Source organism: Felis catus, chromosome B4, assembly GCF_018350175.1.
Source record: "Felis catus isolate Fca126 chromosome B4, F.catus_Fca126_mat1.0, whole genome shotgun sequence".
In the NCBI taxonomy this organism is placed as follows: Eukaryota; Metazoa; Chordata; class Mammalia; order Carnivora; family Felidae; genus Felis; species Felis catus.
The window spans coordinates 76813516-76821287 of record NC_058374.1 but is presented as its reverse complement, the minus strand read 5'-3'; positions in this window follow the sequence as shown (position 1 = coordinate 76821287).

The following is a 7772-nucleotide window of genomic DNA, read 5'->3' as shown; positions in this document are numbered from 1 at the left end:
CAGGGCAGAATCTGAGAGTGGTTCTCAACCCCGGCTGCACATTTGAATCACGTGGGGAGCTTTTTAAAGTGATGCTGTGGCCCCACCTTAGTCCAATTAAACCAGAATCTCTGAGGGTGGGGTCCAGATTTCTCAACTTTTCAGCACCTCTAATATATAGCAGCCAGTCTTGAGAAACCTTGATCTGGAGAATCCACAGGTCTGAATCAAAGCTTCAGTATGGTTCCTCCTTCAGTATGCCCAGACTTAGAAGTTCTTTCTTAGGCACAGCCTAAGTACCCTGTTATTGTTTTGTCTTCATTTGAGGTGAGATAGATCCCCATACAGATCCCCACCCCCACCCCCCCATCCTTACCCTATGCATGTCAGCAACCCTACACTGTGTCAAATCCCAGGATTGGACACGGTGAAGACTGGCATAGTCACTGCCTTCAAAATCTCCCAGTGTCAAAGGAGAGATGAATGTGTTGACAAGTGACTCTAGTGCAAAGGCCAAGAGTGAAATTGAGGGATGGCCCAGGGCTGCCAGCTTAGAGTGGCAGAGGGGCAAGTCCTGCTGACAGGGGTTTGTGTTGCAAGGATGAGGAAAAGGCGAAGTTGGCTTTGGCAAGATGACACTTGAGGGATCCAAGGACTGTGATTAGTGTCCCACTGCTCCTTTCTGCTTCTCTGGACCCACCTACTTCTTATGCAGGATGTGACAGATCCTAGCTCCTTCAGCCTCCTCCCTGACACTTGTCCACACTTCCCTCCTCTCTGGCCCTGTAGTCCCAAGACCTCAGTGCCTTTTCTCCCCTGGGGCTGAGAGAGAAATAGGCCTGGAAATATTCTTCCCTCCACTGGCATGAAACATCTGGCCAGGACCCACACAGAGCTTTGGCATTGTGCTGACCAGGATTGAAATTCCACCTCTGTCACACCAGTGCTGTGTGATTATGGACAAGTTACTTAACCTGTCTGAGCCTCACTGTTCCCACAAGCCATAAAATCTGGCTAATGCCCACAGTGATGAAACAATGTGTGCCTAGTAAACAGTAGGTGTTCCACCAATAGTAGCAAGTATTATTTTCATCCCCGAGAGGCTGATGGGGGCATATTCCCCACGGACACTTCCTTTGCAGATGGCCCCATCTGCTCTAGGTACAGAAGCACCCTCCAGCCTCTCAGAGACAGGGGTGTGAGGGGGGAGGGCAAAAGGGGGGCAAGGCCCCCTGGGACTCCCAGGCAGCTCTTCTCTGCTCCCCCATGCGTGAAATCACACAAGCCCCAATCTGTCTGCATCCACTTCATCTGCCAGCTCAGCAAATGCAGAGACAATTAAGGAGTTAATTAGCAGGCGGGTGGGAAGGGGCTGTGGACCTGAGGCTGATGGGACCCATCAACACACCCTCCCCCCCCCACACACACCGGGCTCCACATTGCCCCTGAGACCCTCAACTTGCCCCCCACTTGCTTTCTCTTTTCTGGGGCCGAATGCTCCTCTTAACCCCTCGCTCATTTCTCTGCTACTCGCCCTTTCCCCTCAACCCTGTGCTGTCCTCTCTTCTTCTCTGGTCTGTCTCTGATCTCTCTCCTCCCCCATTTAGCTTGTCCTCCCTTCCCCACCCAAGTCACTGCCTCCTCCATCCTTCGGGGCTCACCCTTCTCATGTTTTCCTCTCATTCCAGCCCCTCTTCACCTTCCACCCCTTCTCCCTCTCCAACTTGAAGAGAATGTGCCCTATTCACTCATTCGATCCGTGGGGCTCCAGGAGTCAGTGGGTTGAAGGCCGGGCTGTAATTTGAAGGGGTCTCCTCTGGTCCTCACTTCCCCAGAACCTCTAACCCCTGGCTCTCAGGGTATCTCAGTCTCTTTCCTGTGCCAGTGTTTCTCTTGAGGCTCTCTCCCCAAACTGCTACCGCTCCTGCGTTCTCAGGGCCTTGGCAGTTTATCTGCATATCCAGGACCAGGCTGAGCCCTTCTTTTTTCCTCCTTTCCTCCCCCAGGGAAGGGGGCCAGAAGATGGCCACCTTTCTTCCATCATATACCCCAATTTCTGTGTCATCCTGTCATTCGGGGAGTCACGGCTTCAGAAGAAAGGAATGATTAAGGAGAAAGCAGAGATTGAGAGACAGAGAAAGGCATGGTGCCACAGAAAGGGGAGAAACTGGGGCCAAGGCAGAGATTAAAAGGGCAGGTGTGGAGGAGGGAGGGGGAGGTGGGAGGAGAGATTGAGACAGAGAAAGGGTGAGGAGAATGCAGTAATAGAGCCGGCAAGATAGGGAAGAGACTACTACTAAGGTCCCTTCCTGCTTTAAAATTCTGGGTCTTTGAAGAGTGAACAAAGGAGAAACAAAAGACCCACAGAGTGCCTGGGTCTTTTCCTCTTTCAGGAAACGTGCCTGGTTAATCCTTTACCCTAGCTATGATTGCCTGCTGCACCAGCTGCCTTGGTCTCTGTTTTGTGAACTCTGGTGGCCCTAAAAGCAGGTCTGTCCTCCGGTCCTCCTCAAGGTGAAGTGCTTCGGCAGAGTGGGTAGCAGCTGTCTAGAGCTCCACAGGAGGGAAGGGGGGAAGCGTCGTAGACAAGGCAGATGAGGGGGGAACAACTGTGTTCCACCCGTACTCAGGTGCGTTGGATCCTGGGCACCTTGAGGGCAGGGACTGCATCTCCAGCTCTAGGATGCCAGACGTGGACCTGGCCTGGCACTTACAGCTGCTCAATTGTGTTTAGTGTGTTGCATAAATGAAGAGCATCCCTGGGGGCCATAGCTGGGTCTGAGGGTTCCTTGGGCTTGGGGACATCTTCCACCCTCTGCATCAGCCGGCCCTGCAGGGCACTTGTGTCTGTGAGCTGTCTCCCACCTAAGCACAGTCCTCCCCTCTCCCTGCCCACCCCCCCCCCCCCAGGAGGACCCTTCTACAGCCCTTGCCTTCTCCATGGACCCTCCTCCCACATTACCCAGGCCTTTCTGGAAGGTGCAATCTCAGCGCCCAGGGCAGCCTTTGAGCCGGAGGAGGCAGTGCCGGTGAATAATTCATGGGGCTGGGAGGCCCTTATCTCCCAGGCCGGCCCCACCCGGGGCCCCTGCGCTGGGCCGCTGTCCCGCGGCTCCCCGCTTTATCTCGACGCCCAGCTTGTAATGCAGCCCGCCATATCACAGGCAGAAGGGGAGATTAATTTTCTGGTTTTGCATGGGCGGGGAGGGGGAGGGGGCGTGGGGAGGTGCTGGGGAGCAGAAGCTGGGATCTTTCCGATTTCAGACTCCAGTGGCTTAATCCTCTCCCAGGCCTGTAGGAAGGGGAGGAAGAGGGTGTTGCAAGCCAAATTTCATCATCAGCGGCAGCCCCAACAGAGGGAGGAGGAGGCGAGGGGCAAACAGAAGGGAGAAGCAGGGCGCTGGCGCAGAAAAGGGAGTTGTTTGGAAACAGGGTAAAAGGCAGCCCTCTCAGCCTGGGCTTACAGACTGCTCGGCTTGTCAGGAGAAGAGACTCGGGCATGCGGGGCGCACATGTGGGCACATATGTGTGTACACACAGGAGTTCTGGGCACACGGGCACAACCTCTTTTAGGGAAGTGGCACCAGCATCTGCCGTGCCTCACACAGGGCCTAGCACAGAAGAGTCCGAAAAAAATCTCGACCGAGGGGTTGAATTTCTGGGAGAGTGATGATAAGCTGAGCACATGCTCCTGGAATCTGGCTATGCCATTTTTCCATCTGCCCTGTGGGCCCTGGTACATACAGACCGTTGGCTCCTTCGGATTCCTGTGCTCTACGGTCTGTGTAGGCCAGCAAGGGTGGGGACCCTGGCCTGGGGAGTCTGGAGGTCCCTGCGGCCTCTGCTTAGATGACACAACTACCCAGAGCTAGAAGAATCTAACGTCTGTTAACTGAGCACCTACTACACACCAGGACCTGGGCAAGGCTGCCATGTGTTCCCCACGATCAATTAGAAGTGAGCCTTATCTTCAAGGAACGTATGGCCTAACTGGGGTGACCAGACACATAAGTAATTGACTGTGATGCATGACAGAATGTGATGCTTGCCAGGAGAGAACTACTAATAGAGTGCCCCAAGGAGGGAGAGAGTTGAAGATGACCAGGAAAGTGTCCTGGAGGATGTAGCATTTGAGATGGGTTTTGAAGGGTGGGTAGGAGTTTGAATAGTCATCATGGCACAGGAAGGAGGCAAGGCATTTTAGGAGGAGGAAGAAATGGAAGAAATGATGATGAGGACGAGAGCAAAGCAAAGAGGTGGTAACTTTGTCTGGTGGCTGAGGGGGAGTAGTGAGGGCCAAGGCTGGGAAGCAGGCAGAGGTGAGGACAGGAAGGTTCTTGACGTGTGGAGGAGCTTCCATTTGTTTGGGGTCACTGGGGAACGATCGAAGGGTTTTGAGAAGGAGGTGGCATAATCAAGTGGTATTGGGGGAGGGTAAATATAGGCAACATTATTGAGTCATTGTGTGGTGGGTATTGTTCTAAGTGTTCTGGAAGGAATTCTCTCAATCCCCACAGCTACCCTCTGAGTAGGTAATATTATCCCATTTCATAGATGAGAAAATGGGGACACGGAAGTCTTGGCAGGAGAATGGGAATTAATCGAAGACCGTAGAAATCACAGATGGGAAGTTTAGGATGATAAATTCTTTAATGTCTCAGGCACTTTGGGGCATAGAGGGGAATACTCCGTATCTTTTCTACTTTGATGTCCAGTTTATTAGTCTTTATCCAATTGTTAACATTCCCCTAAATATTCTTTTTAAAAAAATGTTTACTTTTGAGATGGGGGAGGGGCAGTGAGAGAGGGGGGACAGAGGATCTGAAGCGGGCTCTGTGCTGACAGCAGAGAGACTAATGCAGGGCTTGAACTCATGAACTGAACCGTGAGATCATGACCTGAGCTGGAATAGGACACTTAACTGACTGAGCCACCCAGGTACCCCTCCCCTAAATATTTTCATACTACTTATACAACCAATAATTCAAAAACTTATGAATTTGGCAAATTGTATGTCCCCATATATTAAAATTTTTTTTTCCAACGTTTTTTTTTTATTTATTTTTGGGACACAGAGAGACAGAGCATGAACGGGGGAGGGGCAGAGAGAGAGGGAGACACAGAATCGGAAACAGGCTCCAGGCTCCGAGCCATCAGCCCAGAGCCTGACGCGGGGCTCGAACTCATGGACCGCGAGATCGTGACCTGGCTGAAGTCCGACGCTTAACCGACTGCGCCACCCAGGCGCCCCTGTCCCCATATATTTAAACATTGACTGCGAATGAAGTCAATTAGACTCTTCATAAAGCAGGTTTTCTTAAAAACTTTCAATCTCTAAAAGCAGACAAAACAAACAATATTACAACGATTGCCCCCCCCCCAAGCCCACTATGAAACCAGTATCATGAATTTAAATTTCTTTGTTCAGTATTTCTAATATTATTTTCTTTATTCTTATTCTTTTTTCTTCCTGAGGTAGGATTTTCCTGACTTAAACTAAAGAGTCAAGGTTTACCCGCTCCAGCAGGCTGAGGGTGCCGATTGGGTTGCCTGGAGTTGATCTGGGACCAGTCACAAAAGTCCTGGCACGGTGGAGTTTCCAGAGAGATTCTCCTGGACTTCATTATGCAGCTTTTCACCTATTTCATCAGGAACTGTCCTCTTTATGCTCAGACCAATCACAGATTTCTGAATTTTTGCTTGTGACCCTAATCTTTTCCCCCGAATGATTCTACTTCTGAGTGCCTTATCTTTATAGTACAGCCTACTGTGTTCTGAGTGGGGCCTGGTCTGGTTCAGCTAAGTCTAAAGCCCTTGGTCAATTGGTTAACTGGAACTACATCCTTCCCTTCTCATCGGCCGCTAAGACCTACACTATTGTCAGCTGGGGCGCTGAAGCAAGGGTCTAAGACAAGGCATTAAAGGCTTGATTTAAAGCAGTGGCAGTGGAAATCAAAAGGAAAGGACAGTTTTCAGAGACTCCATGAAGGCAAAATTGACTTCCATTAAGTGGGAGAGAATAGTTTACCTCATGGAATCAAATAAAAATACATGTGGAGGCCCTTTGTGGCATGTAAGAACCATTAAATCCTAGTTGTTTTTGCTTTTGTTATCATGTTACCATTATGAGATGGCCAAGGACAAAGCCTTAGGGAGTTCACCTAAATTTAAGGGGTGAACAGCAGGATGGGAGGACAGGAGGACGGGAGGAAAGGAGGCTGAAAGAGAAAGAGAACCAAGAAGGATTGGTCAAAGAGAAGAACCAGGAGAGACAGGTGTCATGCAGACCAAGGAGGTGGGAGGCATGAGGACAGTCAGGTGTGTTTTTTCCAGAGGTCCAGGAGAGAAGGAGCAAAGGCTGAATTAGGGTGGGGACAGTATGGGTGTGTAGCGGGGGGTCGGGGGAGGAGAAAGGAAACAAAAGAAGTGAGTGATATCTTAGAGACGGAAGTGGCAGATGGGGACTGTCTGGACATGCTCATGAAGGGCCAGAGAGGGAAGCTGGAAATTCTAAGGTCATGCATCTTGTGTGTGTGTGTGGGGGGGGGGGGGGGGGTGGTGGGGAGCCTGGGCAGATACAGGAAAGGAAGGTTAGGGTGGCCTTGGGCCCTACAGTGCACGGAGGGAAGACCCCCTACTATGACCAGGTTTCACTGTCCTTTGCAAGCAGACACTATTCTGTCAGCCACGTAGTCCTTGGCCTTCTAGCCTGGCTATCATCCTCCACTCAACTTCCACCCTTCTCATGGGAATTAGCATCCGAGAACTTCAGAACTGGCAGGGTCTTTAGAGGCCATCTGATCCACCCTCCACCTCCAACTACCACCATTAAACAGATGAGAACATTGAATAGAAGTGGCATGATTAGTGAGTGACAAATCTGGGATTAGAATCCTGGTCTCCTCACTCCCAATCTATTTTACCCCTGTCACTCAACCTGATGATTCTACTGCAAGAGAACTTGGCTCCACGGCACCTAATATCACCTGGCTGCTTAAAGAGACGTTTCCGGATAATAGGCTTTATTTTGGCTTACCAGACCTAAATGCCTTGGCATTGGGGTAGGATGAGGGGGCTTAGTGATGGCCATGGAAGGTATGAGACATCAGAAAAGATGAGCCCCTTCTGTGCTTATCAAAGGACAGGGGAAATATTGGGGGGATTTTAAGAAAAGGCAGGAGTCAGAAGTAGGAAGAGATTAGAGGCAGGAGGTAGAGGCAGGGGGACTGGAGAGGATGGGCTGCTCTGGGCTGAGCGAAGCTCTAGCCTAAAGCCTTTGTGAAGAATTGAGAGAGGAAAGATAAAGGGATGGCGGTGGTGGGCTCCGTTGTCCTATGGGAATGTGGAGCTGGAGACCAAGGACATGAGGACTCAGTATAGGATCGGGTGGATGGCTTTATCCACCTCGCAAGAACCACAGCCCAGCCCCCAAACGGGCAGCACTTCTTTGTCTCCCTTGGGCCTCTGACCACTCTCTTCCTCTTTCCTTTGATTGCTGGTGGTAATTGCTCTCCATTTGGCCATTAGTTAGCTCATTAATTGCCTAAAGGAGAACATCAGCCTAGGGTGGGGATGATTGGCAAAGAAAGCAATGGGGAGGGAGTACTCTAGGGGAATGGATATAGGCCTGGACCTGGGATGAGGCTGGAGTGTGGTGGAGGAGAGTGGGTGTTGTATATCTGGCTCCAGTCAGCTGTACCCCTCTTCCCAGATCTAGTTTGGGGGAACCATTTTCCAACTCTATTATGGACACCAATACTTCCACTCTCTGATACCCTGCCATCCCTGATACA